Genomic DNA, 24664 nt, shown 5'->3' with positions numbered 1-24664 from the left:
CCCAAAACGATAGCGGTAAATTAGTAAGAGACATCATAGATCGCACCATATCCAGTAAAGTACGATTACGATGTTCGGAGACACCATTACGCTGTGGTGTTCCGGGTGGCGTGAGTTGCGAAATTATTCCACAATTTTTCAAATGTACACCAAACTCGTAACTCAAATATTCTCCTCCACGATTAGATCGCAGAAACATTATTTTCTTGTTACGATGATTTTCAACTTCACTCTGAAGTTCTTTGAACTTTTTAAACGTTTCAGACTTATGTTTCATTAAGTAGATATACCCATATCTGCTTAAGTCATCTGTGAAGGTGAGAAAATAACGATATCCGCCACGAGCCTCAATATTCATCGGACCACATACATCTGTATGTATGATTTCCAACAAATTTGTTGCTCTCTCCATCGTACCAGAGAACGGTGTTTTAGTCATCTTGCCCATGAGGCACGGTTCACAAGTACCAAGTGATTCATAATCAAGTGGTTCCAAAAGTCCATCAGTATGGAGTTTCTTCATGTGCTTTACACCGATATGACCTAAACGGCAGTGCCACAAATAAGTTGCACTATCATTATCAACTCTGCATCTTTTGGCTTCAACACTATGAATATGTGTATTACTACTATCGAGATTCAATAAGAATAGACCATTCTGAAAGGGTGCATGACCATAAAAGATATTACTCATATAAATAGAACAACCATTATTCTCTGATTTAAATGAATAACCGTCTCGCATTAAACAAGATCCAGATATAATGTTCATGCTCAACGCTGGCACCAAATAACAATTATTTAGGTCTAATACTAATCCCGAAGGTAGATGTAGAGGTAGCGTGCCGACCGCGATCACATCAACTTTGGAACCGTTTCCCATGCGCATCGTCACCTCGTCCTTAGCCAATCTTCGCTTAATCTGTAGTCCCTGTTTCGAGTTGCAAATATTAGCAACAGAACTAGTATCAAATACCCAGGTGCTAATGCGAGCATTAGTAAGGTACACATCAATAACATGTATATCGCACATACCTTTGTTCACCTTGCCATCCTTCTTATCCGCCAAATACTTGGGGCAATTCCGCTTCTAGTGACCAGTCTGCTTGCAGTAGAAGCACTCATTTTCAGGCTTAGGTCCAGACTTGGGTTTCTTCTCTTGAGCAGCAACTTGCTTGCTGTTCTTCTTGAAGTTCCCCTTCTTCTTCCCTTTGCCCTTTTTCTTGAAACTAGTGGTCTTGTTGACCATCAACACTTGATGCTCCTTTTTGATTTCTACCTCCGCAGCTTTCAGCATTGCGAAGAGCTCGGGAATAGTCTTATTCATCCCTTGCATATTATAGTTCATCACGAAGCTCTTGTAGCTTGGTGGCAGTGATTGGAGAATTCTGTCAATGACGCAATCATCTGGAAGATTAACTCCCAATTGAATCAAGTGATTATTATACCCAGACATTTTGAGTATATGCTCACTGACAGAACTGTTCTCCTCCATCTTGCAGCTATAGAACTTATTGGAGACTTCATATCTCCCAATCCGGGCATTCCCTTGAAATATTAACTTCAACTTCTGGAACATCTCATATGCTCCATGACGTTCAAAACGTCGTTGAAGTCCCGATTCTAAGCCGTAAAGCATGGCACACTGAACTATCGAGTAGTCATCAGCTTTGCTCTGCCAGACGTTCATAACATCTGGTGTTTCTCAAGGAACGCATTAAAATTCAACGGAACAACAGCACGAGCCATCTATCTACAATCAGCATAAACAAGCAAGATACTATCAGGGACTAAGTTCATGATAAATTTAAGTTCAATTAATCATATTACTTAAGAACTCCCACTTAGATAGACATCCCTCTAATCTTCTAAGTGATCACGTGATCCAAATCAACTAAACCATGTCCGATCATCACGTGAGATGGAGTAGTTTCATCGGTGAACATTACTATGTTGATCATATCTACTATATGATTCACGCTCGACCTTTCGGTCTCTGTGTTCCGAGGCCATATATGTATATGCTTGGCTCGTCAAGTATAACCTGAGTATTCCGCGTGTGCAACTGTTTTGCACCCGTTGTATTTGAACGTAGAACCTATCACACCCGATCATCACGTGGTGTCTCAGCACGAAGAACTTTCGCAACGGTGCATACTCAGGGAGAACACTTCTTGATAATTAGTGAGAGATCATCTTATAATGCTACCGTCAATCAAAGCATGATAAGATGCATAAAAGATAAACATCACATGCAATCAATATAAGTGATATGATATGGCCATCATCATCTTGTGCTTGTGATCTCCATCTTCGAAGCACTCACGCCACCTGGAACACCACAGTGTAATGGTGTGTCCGAATGTCATAACCGTACTTTATTAGATATGGTGCGATCTATGATGTCTCTTACCGATCTACCACTATCGTTTTGGGGTTATGCATTAGAGACAGCTGCATTCACGTTAAATAGGGCACCATCTAAATCCATTGAGACGACACCGTATGAACTGTGGTTTGGCAAGAAACCTAAGCTGTCGTTTCTTAACGTTTGAGGTTGCAATGCTTATGTGAAAAAGTTTCAACCTGATAAGCTCAAACCCAAATCGGAGAAGTGCGCCTTCATAGGATACCCAAAAGAAAATGTTGGGTACACCTTCTATCACAGATCCGAAGGCAAGATATTCATTGCTGAGAATGGATCCTTTCTAGCGAAGGAGTTTCTCTCGAAAGAAGTGAGTGGGACGAAAGTAGAACTTGATGAGGTAATTGTACCTGCTCCTTTATTGGAAAGTAGTTCATCACAGAAAACGGTTTCTGTGACACCTACACCAATTAGTGAGGAAGTTAATGATGATGATCATGAAACTTTAGATCAAGTTGTTATTGAACCTCGTAGGTCAACCAAAGTAAGATCCGCACCATAGTGGTACGGTAATCCTATTCTGAAGGTCATGTTACTTGACCATGACGAGCCTACGAACTATGAGGAAGTGATGATGAGCCCAGATTCCGCGAAATGGTCTGAGGCCATGAAATCTGAGATGAGATCCTTGTATGAGAACAAAGTATGGACTTTGATTGACTTGCCCATTGATCGGCGAGCCATTGAGATTAAATGGATCTTTAAGAGGAAGACGGACGCTGATAGTAGTGTTACTATCTACAAAGCTAGAATTGTCGCAAAAAGGTTTTTGACAAGTTCAAGGTGTTGACTACGATGAGAGTTTCTCACTCGTATCTATGCTTGAGTCTGTCCGAATCATGTTAGCAATTGCCGCATTTTATGAAATCTGGCAAATGGATAAACAAAACTGCATTCCTTAATGAATTATTAAAGAAGAGTTGTATATGATGCAACCAGAAGGTTTTGTCAATCCTAAAGGTACTAGCAAAATATGCAAGCTCCAGCGATCCATCTATGGACTGGTGCAAGCATCTCGGAGTTGGAATATACGCTTTGATAAGTATATGTGAATGACATATTGTTGATCGAAGATAATGTAGAATTATTCTGCAAAGCATAAAGGAATGTTTGAAAGGAGTTTTTCAAAGAAAGACCTCGGTGAAGCTGCTTACATATTGAGCATCAAGATCTATAGAGATAGATCAAGACGCTTGATAAGTTTTTCAATGAGTACATACCTTGACAAGATTTTAAAGTAGTTCAAAATGGAACAGTCAAAGAAGGAGTTCTTGCTTGTGTTACAAGGTGTGAAGTTGAGTAAGACTCAAAACCCGACCACGACAGAAGATAGAGAGAGAATGAAAGTCATTCCCTATGCCTCAGCCATAGGTTCTATAAAGTATGCCATGCTATGTACCAGACCTATTATATACCCTGCCCTGAGTTTGGCAAGGGAGTACAATAGTGATCTAGGAGTAGATCACTGGACATTGGTCAAAATTATCCTTAGTGGAATAAGGATATGTTTCTCGATTATGGAGGTGACAAAAGGTTCGTCGTAAAGAGTTATGTCAATGCATTTGACACTGATCGAGATGACTCAAAGTCTCAATCTGGATACATATTGAAAGTGGGAGAAATTAGCTAGAGTAGCTCTGTGCAGAGCATTGTTGACATAGAAATTTGCAAAATACATACGGATCTGAATGTAGCAGACTCGTTGACTAAACTTCCCTCACAAGCAAAACATGATCACACCTTAGTACTCTTTGGGTATTAATCACATAGCGATGTGAACTAGATTATTGACTTTAGTAAACCCTTTGGGTGTTGGTCACATGACGATGTGAACTATGGGTGTTAATCACATGGTGATGTGAACTATTGATGTTAAATCACATGGCGATGTGAACTAGACACTACTAGGAAAAGGCCTACTAGTGGCGCACCAGTTTTGCCTACTAATGGCGCACTATTGGTGCGCCACTAGTACCACGCCACTAGTATTTTTTTACTAATGGCGCACCACTGGTGCGCCATTAGTATAGACCACGGTGCGCCATTAGTATTTTTGAATTTTGAAGGCGGGAAAATAGTAGTGGCGCACCGTCTAACCCCCACCGTGCGCCATTGCTATTTTTGAATTTTGAATTTGGATATGGATCGTGATTTTTTTGCCCATTTTTTGCTTGTTTTTTTGCTCGTTTTTTTGCACGATATTATTTCAAATTTTGTTCCCATTTTTGGATCGTGTACGCTCTTTTGCCATGTTCTTTGCCGGAGAGGAGTTCGCCGGAGAGGAGGAGGAGGAGGTGACCGGAGAGGCGCTCGCCTACATCGCCGGAGAGGAGGAGGAGGTCGCCGGAGAGGAGTTCACCGGAGCATCGGAGAGGAGGAAGGAGAAACCATGAGGGGATGGGAGGAGAGGAGGGAGGAGGAGCTCACCGGAGATGAGGGAGGAGGAGCTCACCAGAGAGGAGGGAGGAGGAGCTCACTGGAGAGGAGGGAGGAGAAACCGTGAGGGGAGGAGGAGGAGGTCGCCGGAGAGGAGAAGGAGGTCGCCGGAGAGGAGGAGGGTAGTATGGTGGAGGAGAGAAGGGAAGATGGAGTGAAGGAGAGGAGGAGATGGAGTGGAGGAGAGGTGGAGTGGAGGAGAAGAATGAAGAGGTAAGGAGGAGAGGACATGCCCATGTTGGAAATATGCCCTAGAGGCAATAATAAATTGGTTATTATTATATTTCCTTGTTCATGATAATCGTTTATTATCCATGCTAGAATTGTACTGATAGGAAACTCAGATACATGTGTGGATACATAGACAACACCATGTCCCTAGTAAGCCTCTAGTTGACTAGCTCGTTGATCAATAGATGGTTACAGTTTCCTGGCCATGGACATTGGACGTCGTTGATAACGGGATCACATCATTAGGAGAATGATGTGATGGACAAGACCCAATCCTAAGCCTAGCACAAGATCATGTAGTTCGTATGCTAAAGCTTTTCTAATGTCAAGTATCATTTCCTTAGACCATGAGATTGTGCAACTCCCGGATACCGTAGGAGTGCTTTGGGTGTGCCAAACGTCACAACGTAACTGGGTGGCTATAAAGGTACACTACAGGTATCTCCGAAAGTGTCTGTTGGGTTGGCACGAATCGAGACTGGGATTTGTCACTCCGTGTAAACGGAGAGGTATCTCTGGGCCCACTCGGTAGGAAATCATCATAATGTGCACAATGTGATCAAGGAGTTGATCACGGGATGATGTGTTACGGAACGAGTAATGAGACTTGCCGGTAACGAGATTGAACAAGGTATCGGGATACCGACGATCGAATCTCGGGCAAGTATCGTACCGCTAGACAAAGGGAATTGTATACGGGATTGATTAAGTCCTTGACATCGTGGTTCATCCGATGAGATCATCGTGGAGCATGTGGGAGCCAACATGGGTATCCAGATCCCGTTGTTGGTTATTGACCAAAGAGTTGTCTCGGCCATGTCTGCATGACTTCCGAACCCGTAGGGTCTACACACTTAAGGTTCGATGACGCTAGGGTTATAGGGAAAGTATGTACGCGGTTACCGAATGTTGTTCGGAGTCCCGGATGAGATCCCAGATGTCACGAGGAGTTCCGGAATGGTCTGGAGGTAAATATTGATATATAGTGAGTATGGTTTTGGCCACTGGAAGTGTTCCGGGCATCATCGGTAGTGTACCGGGACCACCGAAGGGGTCCGGGGGTCCACCAGGTGGGGCCACCAGCCCCGGAGGCCTACATGGGCCAATAATGGGAAGGGACCAGCCCCTAGGTGGGCTAGGGCACCTCCCACCAAGGCCCAAGGCGCCTCCAAGAGGGGAAGGGGGCAAACCCTAGGCTCAGATGGGCCTAAGGCCCACCTAGTGGTGCGCCCCCTCTCTTCCCCCTTGGCCGCCCCCTAGATGGGATCTAGGGCTGGCCGCCACCCCTAGGGAGGGAACCCTAGGTGGGGGCGCAGCCCCTCCCCTCCCCCTATATATACTTGAGGTTTGGGGCTGCCCAACACATGTGATTTGCTCTCCCTGTTGGCGCAGCCCTACCCCTTTCCCTCCTCGTCTCTCGTAGTGCTTGCCGAAGCCCTGCTAGAGTCCCGCGCTCCTCCACCACCACCACGCCGTCGTGCTGCTGCTGGATGGAGTCTTCCCCAACCTCTCCTTCTCCCCTTGCTGGATCAAGGCATAGGAGACGTCACCGGGCTATACGTGTGTTGAACACGGAGGTGCCGTCCGTTCGGCACTAGGATCATCGGTGATTTGGATCACGACGAGTACGACTCCATCAACCCGTTCACTTGAACACTTCCGCTTAGCGATCTACAAGGGTATGTAGATGCACTCTCCTTCCCCTCGTTGCTAGATTACTCCATAGATTGATCTTGGTGATGCGTAGAAAATTTTGAATTTCTGCTATGTTCCCCAACAGTGGTATCATGAGCTAGGTCTATGCGTAGTTACTATGCACGAGTAGAACACAAAGTAGTTGTGGGCGTCGATATTGTCAATTATCTTGCCGTTACTAGTCTTATCTTGATTCGGCGGCATCGTGGGATGAAGCGGCCCGGACCAACCTTACACGTACGCTTACGTGAGACCGGTTCCACCGACTGACATGCACTAGTTGCATAAGGTGGCTGGCGGGTGTCTGTCTCTCCCACTTTAGTCAGATCGGATTCGATGAACAGGGTCCTTACGAAGGGTAAATAGAAATTGGCAATTCACGTTGTGGTTTTGGCGTAGGTAAGAAACGTTCTTGCTAGCAACCTATAGCAGCCACGTAAAAACTTGCAACAACAATTAGAGGACGTCTAACTTGTTTTTGCAGCATATGCCTTGTGATGTGATATGGCCAAAAGGATGTGATGAATGATATATGTGATGTATGAGATTGATCATGTTCTTGTAATAGGAATCACGACTTGCATGTCGATGAGTATGACAACCGGCGGGAGCCATAGGAGTTGCCTTTATTTATTTATGACCTGCGTGTGAACATCAACGTCATGTAATTACTTTACTGTATTGCTAAAGCGTTAGCCATAGTAGTAGAAGTAATAGATGACGAGACAACTTCAAGAAGACACGATGATGGAGATCATGATGATGGAGATCATGGTGTCATGCCGGTGACAACGATGATCATGGAGCCCCGAAGATGGAGATCAAGAGGAGCAAAATGATATTGGCCATATCATGTCACTATTTGATTGCATGTGATGTTTATCATGTTTTACATCTTATTTGCTTAGAACGATGGTAGCTTAAATAAGATGATCCCTCACTAAAATTTCAAGAAAGGTGTTCCCCCTAACTGTGCACCGTTGCGAAGGTTCGTTGTTTCGAAGCACCACGTGATGATCGGGTGTGATAGATTCTAACGTTCGAATACAACGGGTGTTCACGAGCCTAGCATGTACAGACATGGCCTCAGGACACATGCGAAACACTTAGGTTGACTTGACGAGCCTAGCATGTACAGACATGGCCTCGGAACACGGAAGACCGAAAGGTCGAACATGAGTCGTATAGAAGATACGATCAACATGAAGATGTTCACCGATGATGACTAGTCCGTCTCACGTGATGATCGGACACGGCCTAGTTGACTCGAATCATGCAATCACTTAGATGACTAGAGGGATGTCTATCTGAGTGGGTGTTCATAAGATGAACTTAATTATCCTGAACATAGTCAAAAGGTCTTCGCAAATTATGTCGTAGCTCGTGCTTCAAGTCTACTGTTTAGATATGTTCCTAGAGAAAATTTAGTTGAAAGATGATAGTAGAAATTATGCGGACTAGGTCCGTAAACTGAGGATTGTCCTCATTGCTTCATAGAAGGCTTATGTCCTTAATGCACCGCTCAGTGTGCTGAGCCTCGAATGTCGTCTGTGGATGTTGCGAACATCTGACATACACATTTTGATAACTACGTGATAGTTCAGTTAAACAGTTTAGAATTGAGGCACCGAAGACGTTTTGAAACGTCGCGAAACATATGAGATATTTCGAGGGCTGAAATTGGGATTTCAGGCTCGTGCCCACGTCAAGAGGTATAAGACCTCCGACGATTTTCTTAGCTTGCAAACTAAGGGAGAAAAGCTCAATTGTTGAGCTTGTGCTCAGATTGTCTGAGTACAACAATCATTTGAATCGAGTGGGAGTTGATCTTCCAGATGAGATAGTGATGTTTCTCCGAAGTCATTACCACCAAGCTGCTAGAGCTTCGTGATGAACTATAATATATCAGGGACATATATGACGATCCTTGAGATATTCGCGATGTTTGACACCACAAAACTAGAAATCAAGAAGGAGCATCAATTGTTGATGGTTGGTGAAACCACTAGTTTCAAGAAGGGCAAGGGCAAAAAGGGATACTTCATGAAACGGCAAATCAGCTGCTGCTCTAGTGAAGAAACCCAAGGTTGAACCCAAACCCGAGACTAAGTGCTTCTGTAATAAGGGGAACAACCACTGGAGCAGAATTACCCTAGATACTTGGTAGATGAGAAGGCTGGCAAGGTCGATAGAAGTATATTGGATATACATTGTGTTAATGTGTACTTTACTAGTACTCCTAGTAGCACCATGGTATTAGATACCGGTTCGGTTGCTAAATGTTAGTAAACTCGAAATAAAAGGCTGCGGAGTAAACGGAGACTAGCTAAAGGTGAGCTGGAAATATGTGTTGGAAGTTTTTCCAAGCTTGATGTGATCAAGCATCGCACGCTCCCTCTACCATCGAGATTGGTGTTTGCGTTGAGCATAGACAGATTGGATTATGTCTATCGCAATACGGTTATTCATTTAAGGAGAATAATGGTTACTCTGTTTATTTGAATAATACCTTCAATGGTCTTGCACCTAAAATGAATGGTTTATTGAATCTCGATCGTAGTGATACACATGTTCATGCCAAAAGATATAAGATAGTAATGATAGTACCACCTACTTGTGGCACTGCCACGTAAGTCATATCGGTATAAAACGCATGAAGAAGCTCCATGTTGATGGATCTTTGGGCTCACTCGTTTTTGAAAAGTTTGAGACATGCGAACCATGTCTATTGGTGTATATGCATGAAGAAACTCCATGCAAATGGACTGTTTGGACTCACTTGATTTCGAATCACTTGAGACATGCAAATCATACCACATGGGCAAGATGACTGAAAGCCTCGTTTTCAGTAAAATGGAACTAGAAAGCAACTAGTTGGAAGTAATACATTTTGATGTGTGCAGTCCAATGAGTGCTGAGGCGTGTAGTGGATATCGTTATGTTCTTACTTCACAGATGATTTGAGTAGATGTTGAGTATATTTACTTGATGAATCACGAGTCTGAATTATTGAAAGGTTCAAGTAATTTCAGAGTGAAGTTGAAAGATCGTCGTGACAAGAGGATAAAATATCTATGATATGATCATAGAGATGAATATCTGAATTACGAGTTTGGCACAGAATTAAGACATTGTGGAAATTGTTTCACAACTAATACAGCCTGGAACATCATAGTGTGATGGTGTGTCCGAACATCATAACTGCACCCTATTGGATATGATGCATACCATGATGTCTCTTATCGAATTACCACGATAGTTTATGGGTTAGGCATTAGAGACAACCACATTCACTTTAAATAGGGCACCACGTAATTCCGATGAGATGACACCGTATGAACTATGGTTTAGAGAAACGTAAGCTGTCGTTTCTTAAAAGTTTGGGGCTGCGACGCTTATGTGAAAAAGTTTCAGGCTGATAAGCTCGAACCCAAAGCGGATAAATGCATCTTCATAGGACACCCAAAACAGTTGGGTATACCTCCTGTCTCAGATCCGAAAGCAATAAGGGATTGTTTCTAGAATCGGGTCCTTTCTCGAGGAAAAGTTTCTCTCGAAAGAATTGAGTGGGAGGATGGTGGAGACTTGATGAGGTTATTGAACCGTCTCTTCAACTAGTGTGTGGCAGGGCACAGGGAGTTGTTCCTGTGGCACCTACACCAATTGAAGTGGAAGCTTATGATAGTGATCATGAAACTTCAGATCAAGTCACTACCAAACCTCGTGGGATGACAAGGATGCGTACTACTTCAGAGTGGTACGTAATCCTGTCTTGGAAGTCATGTTGCTAGACAACAATGAACCTACGAGCTATGGAGAAGCGATGGTGGGCCTGGATTCCAAAATGGCTCGAGGCCATATAATTCGAGAGAGGATCCATATATGAAAACAAAGTGTAGACTTTGGAAGAACTACTTGATGGTCGTAAGGCTGTTAGGTACATATGGATTTTTAAAAGGAAGATGGAAAATGATGGTATGTATAATCATTAAGAAAGCTCGACTTGTCGTTAAGATGTTTTTTCCGACAAGTTCAAGGAGTTGACTACGATGAGAATTTCTCACCCGTAGCGATGCTTAAGTCCGTCGGAATCATGTTAGCATTAGCTGTATTTTTCGATTATGAAATCTTACAGATGGATGTCAAAACAAGTTTTCTTACCAAGTTTTCGTAAGAAAAGTTGTATGTGATACAATAGAAGGTTTTGTCAATCCTGAAAGATGCTAACAAGTATGCAAAGCTCCAGCAATCCTTCTAAGGACTGGAGTAAGCATCTCGGAGTTGGAATGTATGCTTTGATGAGATGATCAAAGATTTTGGGTGTATGCAAAGTTTATGAGAAACTTGTATTTCCAAAGAAGTGAGTGGGAGCACTATAGAATTTCTGATGAATGTATGTTGTTGACATATTGTTGATCAGAAATGACGTAGAATTTCTGGAAAGCATATAGGGTTATTTGGAAAGTGTTTTTCAATGGAAAGCCTGGATTAAGCTACTTGAACATTGAGCATCAAGATCTATAAGGATAGATCAAAACGCTTAATGGTACTTTCAAATGAGCACATACCTTGACATGATTTTGAAGGTGTTAAGATGGATCAGTCAAAGAAGGAGTTCTTGCCTGAGTTGTAAGGTATGAAGTTAAGACTTAAAGCACGACCACGGCAGAAGAAAGAGGAAGGACGAAGGTCGTCCCCTATGCTTTTGTCATAGGCTCTATACGGTGTGCCATGCTGAGTACCGCACCTGATGTGTGCCTTGCCACATATCTGGCAAGAGGGTACAAAGGTAATCTAGGAGTAGATCACCAGATAGCGGTCTAAATTATCCTTAGAGGAATAAGGATATGTTTCTCGGTTATGGAGGTGATAAAGAGTTCGGCGTAAAGAGTTACGTCGATGCAAGCTTAACACCTATCCGGATAGCTCTGAGTAGAGATACCGGATACGTATAATGGAGCAATAATTTAGAATAGCTCCAAGTAGAACAGTTATTTGAAATGGCTCCAAATGTAGCGTAGTAGTTGCATCTACAAGATGACATAGAAATTTGCGAAGTACATACGGATCTGAATGTTGCAGACCCGTTGACTGAAACCTCTCTCACAAGCATAACATGATCAAACCCAGAACTCTTTGGATGTTAGTCACATGGGGATGTGACCTTGAGTGTTAATCACATATCGATGTGAACTGGATTATTGACTCTAGTGCAAGTGGGAGACTGTTGGAAATATGCCCTAGAGGCAATAATAAATTGGTTATTATTATATTTCCTTGTTCATGATAATCGTTTATTATCCATGCTAGAATTGTATTGATAGGAAACTCAGATACATGTGTGGATACATAGACAACACCATGTCCCTAGTAAGCCTCTAGTTGACTAGCTCGTTGATCAATAGATGGTTACGGTTTCCTGACCATGGACATTGGACGTCGTTGATAACGGGATCACATCATTAGGAGAATGATGTGATGGACAAGACCCAATCCTAAGCCTAGCACAAGATCATGTAGTTCGTATGCTAAAGCTTTTCTAATGTCAAGTATCATTTCCTTAGACCACGAGATTGTGTAACTCCCGGATACCGTAGGAGTGCTTTGGGTGTGCCAAACATCACAACGTAACTGGGTGGCTATAAAGGTACACTACAGGTATCTCCGAAAGTGTCTGTTGGGTTGGCACGAATCAAGACTGGGATTTGTCACTCCGTGTAAACGGAGAGGTATCTCTGGGCCCACTCGGTAGGACATCATCATAATGTGCACAATGTGATCAAGGAGTTGATCACGGGATGATGTGTTACGGAACGAGTAAAGAGACTTGCCGGTAACGAGATTGAACAAGGTATCGGGATACCGACGATCGAATCTCGGGCAAGTATCGTACCGCTAGACAAAGGGAATTGTATATGGGATTGATTAAGTCCTTGACATCGTGGTTCATCCGATGAGATCATCGTGGAGCATGTGGGAGCCAACATGGGTATCCAGATCCCGCTGTTGGTTATTGACCAGAGAGTTGTCTCGGCCATGTCTGCATGACTTCTGAACCCGTAGGGTCTACACACTTAAGGTTCGATGACGCTAGGGTTATAGGGAAAGTATGTACGCGGTTACCGAATGTTGTTTGGAGTCCTGGATGAGATCCCGGACATCACGAGGAGTTCCGGAATGGTCCGGAGGTAAAGATTGATATATAAGAAGTATGGTTTTGGCCACCGGAAGTGTTCCGGGCATCACCAGTAGTGTACCGGGACCACCGGAGGGGTCCGGGGGTCCACCAGGTGGGGCCACCAGCCCCGGAGGCCTACATGGGCCAATAGTGGGAAGGGACCAGCCCCTAGGTGGGCTAGGGCGCCTCCCACCAAGGCCCAAGGCGCCTCCAAGAGGGGAAGGGGGCAAACCCTAGGCTCAGATGGGCCTAAGGCCCACCTAGTGGTGCGCCCCCCTCTCTTCCCCCTTGGCCGCCCCCTAGATGGGATCTAGGGCTGGCCGCCACCCCTAGGGAGGGAACCCTAGGTGGGGGCGCAGACCCTCCCCTCCCCCTATATATACTTGAGGTTTGGGGCTGCCCAACACATGTGATTTGCTCTCCCTGTTGGCGCAGCCCTACCCCTCTCCCTCCTCGTCTCTCGTAGTGCTTGGCGAAGCCCTGCTGGAGTCCCGCGCTCCTCCACCACCACCACGCCGTCGTGCTGCTGCTGGATGGAGTCTTCCCCAACCTCTCCTTCTCCCTTGCTGGATCAAGGCGTAGGAGACGTCACCGGGCTGTACGTGTGTTGAACACGGAGGTGCCGTCCGTTCGGTACTAGGATCATCGGTGATTTGGATCATGACGAGTACGACTCCATCAACCCGTTCACTTGAACGCTTCCGCTTAGCGATCTACAAGGGTATGTAGATGCACTCTCCTTCCCCTCGTTGCTAGATTACTCCATAGATTGATCTTGGTGATGCGTAGAAAATTTTGAATTTCTGCTACGTTCCCCAACAGCCCAGCCATATATACGGCATAGTAATGGCGCACCGCGGGCAGGTGCGCCATTACTATTTTTTTAATTTTGAAGGCGGGAAGATACTAATGGCGCACCATGGGCAGGTGCGCCATTAGTAACTTTTTTTATTTTTTTGATTTATTTTGAATTTTGAAGGCGGGAAGATAGTAATGGCGCACCATGGGCAGGTGCGCCATTAGTAAGTTTGAATTTTTTTGCCTCTCTAGATCTTAAGCCCCGTATCTTTTTTTCTGTTAGGTTTTTGAGAATTTTGAAAATGTTTTCGAGTAGATGATTTTTCATATAAAAAACTTTTTCATCCGAGTTCGTATGCAAAAGTTATGCCCATTTTTACAAATTCTGGAGAGATTTTGCAAAAAAGTCGAAAATTCATGTTTGTAAATTTTGCTAACAACTAGACCACATATCATATGGGAATCTTATTTTATTATTTTTTTTTGACATTTCTATCATTTTCTTTTATTTTTTTTTAAACTGAAAAGGCGGTCCGGGGGGGGTGCATTCGGGGGAATGTTTGGGCCAAATTACTAATGGCGCACCGTGGGATGGTGAACTAGTAATGGCGCACCATCCCACGGTGCGCCATTAGTAGTTTAAAAAATAAAAATAAAAAAATTAAATTTTTTGAAACATAATTACTAATGGCGCACCAACACATGGTGCGCCATTAGTATTTAGTAATGGCGCACCACATGTACAATGTGCCATTAGTGTCCATATTGGCTATAGTTGTTTTTGTAGTAGTGAGATTACTGACTCTAGTGCAAGTGGGATACTGAAGTAAATATGACCTAGAGGCAATAATAAAGTTATTATTTATTTCCTTATATCATGATAAATGTTTATTATTCATGCTAGAATTGTATTAACCGGAAACATAATACATGTGTGAATACATAGACAAACAGTATGTCACTAGTATGCCTCTACTTGACTAGCTCGTTGAATCAAAGATGGTTAAGTTTCCTAGCCATAGACATGAGTTGTCATTTGATTAACGGGATCACATCATTAGAGAATGATGTGATTGACTTGACCCATTCCGTTAGCATAGCACTTGATCGTTTAGTTTGTTGCTATTGCTTTTTCATGACTTATACATGTTTCTATGACTATGAGATTATGCAACTCCCGTTTACTGGAGGAACACTTTGTGTGCTACCAAACATCACAACGTAACTGAGTGATTATAAAGGTGCTCTACAGGTGTCTCTGAAGGTACTTGTTGGGTTGGCGTATTTCGAGATTAGGATTTGTCACTTCGATTGTCGGAGAGGTATCTCTAGACCCTCTCGGTAATGCACATCACTTAAGCCTTGCAAGCATTGCAACTAATGAGTTAGTTGCGGGATAATGTATTACAGAACGAGTAAAGAGACTTGTCGGTAACGAGATTGAACTAGGTATTGAGATACCGATGATCGAATCTCGGGCAAGTAACATACCGATGACAAAGGGAACAACGTATGTTGTTATGCGGTCTGACCGATAAAGATCTTCGTACAATATGTAGGAGCCAATATGAGCATCCAGGTTCCGCTATTGGTTATTGACCGGAGACGTGTCTCGGTCATGTCTACATAGTTGCCGAACCCGTAGGGTCCGCACGCTTAACGCTACGATGACAGTTATATTATGAGTTTTATGTTTTGATGTACCGAAGGTTGTTCGGAGTCCCGGATGTGATCACGAACATGACGAGGAGTCTCGAAATGGTCGAGACATGAAGATTGATATATTGGAAGCCTATGTTTGGATATCGAAAGTGTTCCGGGTGAAATCAGGATTTTACCGGATTACCGGGAGGTTACCGGAACCCCCCTGGGGCTTAATGGGCCTACATGGGCCTTACTGGAAAAGGAGGGAAGCTAAGAAAGTGTGGGCCCCCCCCAAGGCCCAAACCGAATTGGTTTAGGGCAAGGGGGGCCGGCCCCCCTCTTTCCTTCTTCCCCCCTCCCAAGTCCTAATCCAACTAGGAAATGGGGGAGGGAGTCCTACTCCCGGTGGGAGTAGGACTCCTCCTGGCGCGCCTATGCCCTGGCCGGCCGCACCCCCCCCCCCCCTTGCTCCTTTATATACAGGGGCAGGGGGCACCCTAGAGACAACATTAGATCATTGATCTCTTAGCCGTGTGCGGTGCCCCCCTCCACTATAGTCCACCTCAATAATACTGTAGCGGTGCTTAGGCGAAGCCCTGCGTCGGTAGAACATCAACATCGTCACCACGCCGTCGTGCTGACAAAACTCTCCCTCAACACTCGGCTGGATCGGAGTTTGAGGGACGTCATCGGGCTGAACGTGTGCTGAACTCGGAAGTGCCGTACGTTCGGTACTTGATCGGTCGGATCGTGAAGACGTACGACTACATCAACCGCGTTGTGCTAACGCTTCCGCTTTCGGTCTACGAGGGTACGTGGACAACACTCTCCTCTCTCGTTGGTATGCATCACCATGATCTTGCATGTGTGTAGATTTTTTTTTTTGAAATTACTACGTTTCCCAACAGAGGGAGTGAGACGTGCGTGGTCACGCAGGACACGTGTCAAGCAAGAGAGGCGACAGACGCCCCGTGCTACATCTGCTGATCTGAAAAGATGTGGCCAGGAATAATCTAAAGAGAAGATAAGGCAGTACCCAAATTGGTGCGCTGGTTCACTTGGATACGCGTTGCGTGGGAGGCGGCGGATGAACGAAGGAAAATCCGCCGATTGACACTGAGAGTTTTCCATAGATTTAACAAACGAAATAAACATTGAAATTGTTGGTTTCAATCCCGGTTCTTTCGGTTCGATACATCGGTTTTCGGTTAATATGGCCACCCTTTCTTCCGGTCTCCTTCCGTGTAACTAGACGAGGTGAGACTAAAACCACGAACGGCACACTGTGTTGCCTACAGGTACGCACATGCAGGCTGCAACAAGAAGCTCAAGGTTATGCCTTGCGTGCAAGTGATCAGCTTGCAAAATTTAGGGTCAAATGACTCCGTTTAAGATGATGTTGTTTCTCAATATCCGTCAAATGGCTCGATTTTTTCCCATGACCTTGCACGACCAATTCAAAGCAGCATGCCAAGTTGTTTTGGTTTTCAGCAAATTTAACATTTTCTGGAGTTTTCTTGATAGAAAAAGACCAATAAATGACTGGACATGTCACAACTTGTCGGCAATCATCCAAAACTGACATGGATGCCTACAATGGACATGTCCGCCTTCTTGCAAAAGTTGTGGTCATTTCAAGAATGTCGAAAAATAGATCATGTTTGACGAAGGGTATTCGGGTAGGTGAGAAGGCTCCGTCTAAGAACATGTTGCTTCTCGACTCCTTAAAATGACCCCAAATTTTTCTATGACCTTGTATGACCAATTCAAGGCACGCTGTTTGGGTTTTCGACAAGTTTTGCATTTTCTGGAGTTTTCTCGATGAAAAAAAGCCGATAAGTGGTCAGACGTGTCGCAAATTTCATACGGTGTCCAAAATCGTTCAAATCTGGCATGAATGCCTAGCATGGGTATGTCCACCATCCTGCAAAAGTTGGATTCATTTCATGGATGTCCAAAACTGGACCATGTTCAACGGTGCCAGAAGGCGTCTGAGAACACATTGTTTCTCGACATCCTTGAAATGGCCCCATTTTTTTAATAGCCTTATATGAGCAATTCAAGGCACCAAGCCAAGTGGTTTGGATTTTTTTAACAAGTTTTACATTTTCTAAAGTTTTCTCGATGAAAAAGGCCGATAAATGGCCAAATGTGTCACAACGTGCATATGATGTCGGAAATCGTTCAAACCTTGCATGGATGCCTACCATGGGTATGTCCACCTACCTGTAAAAGTTGGGGTCAGTCCTGAGATTTGTAAAAAATAGTATATTCAAATAAGAGTGTTCGGGTAGACCAGAAGGATATGTTTGGGAGCACCTCGTTTCTCCACATCCCTTAAATGACCCCAATTTTTCCAAGGACTTGTATGACCAATTGAAGGCGCCATGCAAGGTTTTTTCCGGTTTTCTACAAGTTTTGCAATTTCCGGAGTTCTCTCAATAAAAAAGGCCAATAAATAGTCTGACGTGTTGCAACTTGCATACGGTGGAGAAAGTCGCTCAAACTAGCTATGGATGTCTACCATGGGCATGCCTAGGCCAGATGGCATGTCCGACATGTCACAACTTGCATACCATGTCAAAATTCAAAAACCAGATTTTTTTAAGGTCTTACAGAAGGGGAAAAGTGTAAAATGGGTCGGCCTAGGGTGGAGGGTGGGGGTGCAAAAGTGCTAGCCTTTTTAGCGGTACAATGCTAGTTAAACTAGCGAGCAACCACACATGCTGAATTTTCAAAAAAAAAAGCAAGCACATAGGAGAATATTCTCCAGTAATTCCGGTGCATTTGTTGTTATTGCTTCTGTAAATATAGTAGCTAAATAATCACACCTTGTTACATAAGGTAAGTATTATATAATAGTTCGGTTTTTCATGATTTTTTCCATTCCTCTGTGTAAATAGCCAAATATGAGTTAACAATCAATAACGTCCTCACCATCGTGCTTAATTAATTCCGGCCGTACCCACATGTGTTGCTATAGACGTAGCCTCCAGGTGCCGATGCCGATCCACGTGCGCAGTTTAGTACCACATCGCTTGGCGAGTTGCAGTGAGGTGGATGGAGGACAATAAAAGGAGGGGTGATGAACTCACATCTGTGAAAATTTACCACAATGAGAAGCTATTTTCGGTTTTTTTGGTTTAACGAAAAATCGTTTGGTTTCTAACTGAAAAAACCGAAGATTAAATGGTTTCCAGATCCGAGAACTAAAAAAGAAACCGCAACTTGAAAAAACCTAAATTTTTGTTTGGTTTGGTTTTCAATTCTTTTTGGTTTTTGGTTCGGTTTTGCACACCTGCCCACTTGTGCTCGCTGGCTCTCACGCGCGCGACCTGGGCTTGGCCCAAAAGGCCCACGTGCCTCTGCTTTGTTCGCTTGCCTAAAAAACAATTGTATACTTTTTTGAAAATTGGTGAGTCTAGAAGAAACATAAAAGGAATATATATATATGGAAAATTCAAAAAAAATATTAGAAAAAAATGATTTTTTGAAAAAGTTCATCGATTTTGAAAAAGAATTCATAAAATCTAAAATTTTTGGAAAAAGTTCACAAATTTGAAAAAAGGTTCATTTATTTAAAAAAACAATCCACTAATTTAAAAATGGGTTGTTTTGAATAGAAAGTGTGTGAATTCAAGGTCAACATCTTGGTGTCCTCCGCATTGGGGGCAATCTTCATCCTCTTTTCCTCGAGCTTGGCCTTCCTCTCTTCGATCATGGTCCTCCTTTCTTCGAGCTTGATCTTCTTCATCGCCTCCATCAACTGTTTGAACATCTCTGCCTTCCTCTCCTCCTTGTCCGCGTCTTCCACCTGCCCGTCCTCATAGCCCCCTCCTCCTCCCTCGCCTCCGTCGTGGATGATGTCGAGCACCAACCGTGCCCGGCTAAGCTGCGACGAAGAATACTCAGGGAAGAGCGGCACCGCGTTAACGTCGACGATGTAAGACACCGTACCGGCAGGGGTTCTGAGTTGCTTGGCAGCGTATTAGTACGAAGGCTTGTAAGGCTCCGTTCTGAGCTGCTTGGCAGCTTATTAGTACAGAGGCTTGTAAGGCTCCGGCCACGGCGTTGTCTGTACTGTCGGCGCGTACATGTTCCGGCCCATGGCAATGCGACATACTTTCAAAAAAGACTATCCTGCCCGTTATTATAAAGGGGTATAGGTTAATCTCAGCTGTCGATGTATTTAGGGGGTGTACCAAAGCAGAAGTGGATCCACAAAGAAACCTAAGAATGTACAATAATTCAAGAATTCAACTTTACACATTCCCATTAACAAAAGATACAATAGCATGTCCTAGAATTCATAGTTTTGTAGACAAAGAATGAAATATTGCTTAGAGATTGTGACACATACTCGGTTCATATGCACTCCAAATACTATTTCCTTATTTTTATTTTTGCGGTACAAATACTATTTCCTTATATAACCAGAATTTCGTCACTTGATTTCTTCATGCGGCACTTGTTTACCATTTTTATCAATTGCCAATCCTTTTTCACCTGCTTGCAGCACAAAAAAGATACATCCGATTAAAAAAAACTCTTACCATCCTGAAATTGGGACTAGCGAAAACTTGTTTCCGAGGTATGTACCAACGAGCTATGTCAAAAGAATTATAGAAACGGTTGCTGCTTTAGGAATAATATATTTTAAGTTCTTCACTTGTTAAAAGGCAAGAAGTGGTAATAGTAAACTATAGGCATGTCAACTGTCCAGCATGTGAATTGCACTAATTCTGAAGTATGTGTAATGTAACAAACTTAAACAATGGAACACAACATCAAATCACAACCAAATTACAAGGGCGGTAATCTGCACCAAGGCACAGTTGAACCCATAAATTATCATACATCAAAAGCACATGTCAGCATCTACAGGATTGGCAAAAATAGTAAAGGTTGTTTGGTGCTAGGGTATTTCCCATCAAGGTAATAAGCATGAGTCATCACAGGAAATGTTTCACATATATAATTTCTAATACACAGGAGCGACTAACCAAGGGAAGTGAAAGTTACACAATGAAGGTAGTTAAGTGGAAAGAAAGAGAGGCAGCTAAGGGAAAACCTGAAGTGCGTTCTGTCAGTGAGCCAATGTTTTGTGTAGAGTAGAAACTTCCTCTTGGGAATTGACAGTCTTGTTGCTTGAATTTCCATGCAGCTTTGGGTGACACCCAACAAGATGAAGTGCTTCTATTGAGGTTGGCAGACCACAAGTAGGTAAAGACTGGAACTCTGTGCAGTATGATATGCTCAGAACCTTGAGGGCTGTGAGTCTCCAAAAGTTTACTGGGAAAGATGCTGCTGTCAGTTTGGGGCATTTCTCAATCACCAAACGTTTCAGTGAAACAAAAGTACCCAAGGAGACTACAGAAGAGAGCAGTGGACAGTTGGATATTTGCAACTCTGTGACTGTTGTACACAAACTATTATTTGCTGGCACCAGAAGAGATGTCATGTTGGGCAGATCTATCATCTCAAACGAGTACAAAGAGGACAGCACTTGAAGAAGACTTTCCAAATTCTGATCTGATATGTCAGAGTGGCACAGCTGAAGCTTTTGGAGAGAAGTAAAGGTGTGGAGTCCCTCTGCGGCAACAAGATGCTTGCAGCCAGCGTTTATGTTTAAAACTATGATAGATGCTAGATGGCTTTGATGGAACAGTCCCCTGGAAAGTACACTAGTCGTAGAAATGTCCAGGGTGAGTATCTCTGATCGTGATGAAGAATAAGGAGCAAGCTTCATATTAGATATCAATAATGTACGCTCCACTGTAAGCTCAGAGACGGATGGCGGAAATGCAGGAACTTGAATCAACTTGGGGCAGTCTACAATCTTTAGCCTCTGGAGACAAGGAAGCGGGTTTTCCCTCACTTCAGACCACTCGACCAAGCTGGGAAAATCGTCAAGCACAAGAACCTTTAGGGAAGGAAATGCCATGTCATCAGTACCATAAAACTCATGCCCAATTCGCTCGACCGTGCACAGCTCCTTCATATGTAATTGTTCGAGGGATGGCAGAAGGCCCAGTGCAGGCAGAGCTCCCAAGCTCCTGCAGTTAACAAGGTGCAAGGATTGCAGCTCCCTCAGCAACGCCAACTGTAACCAACTGGGAGATGTCACACCAAGATACCTTATAATGCTAAGTTCCTTCAAGTTTTGATGTGGCTGGAGGTTTTCTAGTACTTCACAATCAGCCACAGGGGTGAGAATTCTACAAGCTGAACTCCATTCCAGTGTGAGCGCCCTAAGATTCTCGTTACTTTTCATGTCGGTCTTGCTGGCTTCATCCTTGCTCAAGACATTGTGAGGCCTTTGATTTTTAGCTGGCCATGGAGACCTTTTATGCCCTTCAGCTCTTGCAAGGCATGCCCTCCCCCCTTTTTAACACGGAACTCAACTGATCCCTGCAGGTTAATAAGCCGTCCAATACCCGGTAGCTGTGCAATGTACTTCATGTCGATTCCAAGGTGCCGCAACTTTACAAGCCTACTTATTCCTGCAGGAAGCTTATCAAGGGAACACTTATCTTCAAAGCACAAGGTTTGCAGATGGAGCAGCTTGCTTATGGACTCTGGAAGACTCCGAATGGTGCGAGACAGCGACAAGTAACGGAGATGGAATAAACAGGAAATAGCTGGTGGCAACTCAGTAAAGTCACAGTGACAAACATCAAGTGCTCGCAGATTCTTTAGCTTACCCAGGGAGTCATCTTCAAGAAAATGTGGCCAATTTCCAAAAACTATGACGGTGCGTAGGTTTTTTGGGAGTATGTTGATGGCAGCATTGACGTCTTGTAAGCTGCCCGTGGTGACCGATACATGGCGCACAGTTGAGGGGATACGACGGGTCATGCCAGGCTCAATTTGACAGCAATCTTCGGTTGAAGCTGACACTGCCATATCATGGATCAAGTCATGCATCTTATAGTGTGTGCGACGGCCCTGCCTGAGAGCATGGAAGAAGGACCGAGACAGCAGAAGATTGAAATAATCTGTGCCCAGATCCTCCATCCTTTTGCCAGTGCCACTTTGCGGTTGAATGAAGCCGTTGGCCATCCAAAGGCGTACCAAGGTTGTTTGGTCGAACTTCCAGTTCTTGGGAAATATGCTGCAGAACGCAAAGCACTGCTTGAGTCGTCCTGGCAGGTAACTGTAGCTCAACCGCAGCAAGGAGAGAGTGATATCTCCGGAAAATTCTTTTTCCGAGATAATACGCCAGTACTTTGTGCTCTTTGTAGCTCCAAGCAGTCCTCCCATCAGCTTGGCAGCTAAAGGCAATCCGTTGAGCTTGGTAGCAATCTTCCTCCCGATCTGTTCCAGTTCTTCAGTGCACTCCTCATGTGTGCTGCAGCCCCTAAAGGCAGATTCCTTGATCAGGGACCAACAATCATCAGTGCCCAATGCATTCAGGTAGTAGGTGTGAGATGCATCTAGCATGTCAGCCCCCTTTGGTGTCCGAGTGACAGCAATAATCCTACTGCCGCTCTCCATGGATGTTAGGGGACTGAGGATTTCGTTGTAGGCGTCGTTGGTAAAGGGGTCGTCACCCCAGATATCATCAAGAACAATCAGAAATCTCTCGGACGACATGAACCGATTGAGCTTCAACTGAAGAGTTGGAAACGTGGCATCTTTGTCGATGGATCCACCGTATCTCGGGTTGGCTGAACGCAAGATTTGCTTTGCGAGTTCCACCTTGTCAGGCTTGCCGGAGACATGTGTCCATGCCCTGAGATCAAAGTGGGACTTGACTCTGAGGTCGTCGTAGACTGACTGGGCGAGCGTGGTCTTGCCCAAACCACCGAAGCCAACAATGGAGATGGAGACAACCTTGCAGGCGGTGCAGTGGGGCGAGGGCGGCTCAGTCAGCATCTGCACGATGTCGTTCAGCTCCTTGTTGCGGCCAAACACCTTCTGGCCACCCTGGAGCAGCGTGGAAGCGTCAAAATTCGGCACCGGAGCGGCGGGCGGCAGACCAGACCCTTGTGCTTGCTTGAGCAGAGAGCTCAGAGTGCTTGCGACGGAATCGAGATCCTTGAGGAACCGGCGGCGCGACGCCTCATCGCCGCCGCCGCCGCCGCCGCTAACGAATCGCTTGCCCAGCCTGAGAGCAGAAGAGAGTGGATTGCGATTTGACTTTGAGGAAATACTGGATTCAACCTGGAAAGTGAGGAGGCTGTGGTACTCCATGTCGTCCACCAAGTCCTCGATGCCGTAGAGGGCCTCCTTGAGCCGACCCATCCTCGCCGGAGAGCTCCTGTCGTCGTCGGCCCACAGGAGGCCGCGGACCTGGTCCAGCTGGGTCGCCACCTCCCGCAGCTTGCCGCTGACGTGGTCCCCGGCGCCGGCGCCCAGCAGGCACCTCCGCATCTGCCTCTCGCCCAGGCTCCGGAACTGGTCCACCGCGCGAGCCAGGGCCCGCAAGGCTTCCTCCAGCACAAGATCCATGGGGGTGGAGGCGAGGGGCGAGGGGGAGGCGGATCCACCGATGGCTCCTATCCCAAGCAAGCGAGTATTGGATGGAATGGCGTGTACTCAGACCAGAGCTTAGCTAATGGAGCATCCCCTCCGCCGTCTCCCTCAGTGCCTCGATGTGAACACGATGTAGCAAAAGTGCTACGCTTACGGTCGCTTTCGTAGGGACAAAATTACTGTTCTGACCTATAGGACTAACTAAATCTTAATTTGACCTCGTTTCAAAATAAATTTCGTTTCTGACCTTTTTCGGTGACGCCAAGATCCCTGGCGTCTGGGTTACGTGCCCGTTGACCTGCTGACGTGGCAAAGGGGCCAGACGCCAGGGACCCTGGCGTCTGGCCCTGGTAACAAAATAACCCTTGGGGAAAGTGTGTGGGGCCCAATCCACAACCCGAGCTTGAAGAACACTTGGAGCTCTCACACTCTCTCCTACCCCTCAAGCTCCCCCTCAAATCCTCTCCAAAAGGTACATCCATTAGGTGGATCTTTCCATCACTTTGTTGCTCTTGTTAATCTCCCCCAAATCATTCAATTATTTTTTGTCAAATCTTGTTATTTTGGTTGCATTTTATACATGTTGGTGGAACCCTAGTTCATGTTTTCTCCCTTATGTTAGTGTGAATGGCTTGGTTAACTTTGATAATATAGTGCTATGCATGGTGTGTAGTAGGAATATATGCTTGTTGAGTAGAAAGATTGGGGGTTAGGGTTAGTTAGTGATTAGGGTTAACTTTGCTTAGTGTGTGTTAATTAGTGATACTTTTGTGGACATC

General features: G+C 44.7%; 1 pseudogene across 1 annotated transcript; it reads right to left on the bottom strand.

Annotated features, from left to right (window-relative positions):
- Positions 1 to 19644: 19644 nt before the first annotated feature.
- Positions 19645 to 24018, bottom strand: LOC125535141 (putative disease resistance RPP13-like protein 1; annotated as a pseudogene). Its single transcript, XR_015615553.1, has 2 exons — positions 20479 to 24018; positions 19645 to 19913 (listed from the first exon to the last, which is right to left on the bottom strand). The product of XR_015615553.1 is annotated as a putative disease resistance RPP13-like protein 1 (transcript).
- Between the last annotated feature and the right edge of the window lie 646 nt (positions 24019 to 24664).

The sequence above is a fragment of the Triticum urartu genome, chromosome 2A (assembly GCF_056163025.1).
Source record: "Triticum urartu cultivar PI428250 chromosome 2A, HENAU_Tu73, whole genome shotgun sequence".
Taxonomy (NCBI): Eukaryota; Viridiplantae; Streptophyta; class Magnoliopsida; order Poales; family Poaceae; genus Triticum; species Triticum urartu.
Note: the sequence above shows the minus strand (reverse complement) of the source record. Positions and strands in the feature narration are given on the sequence as shown.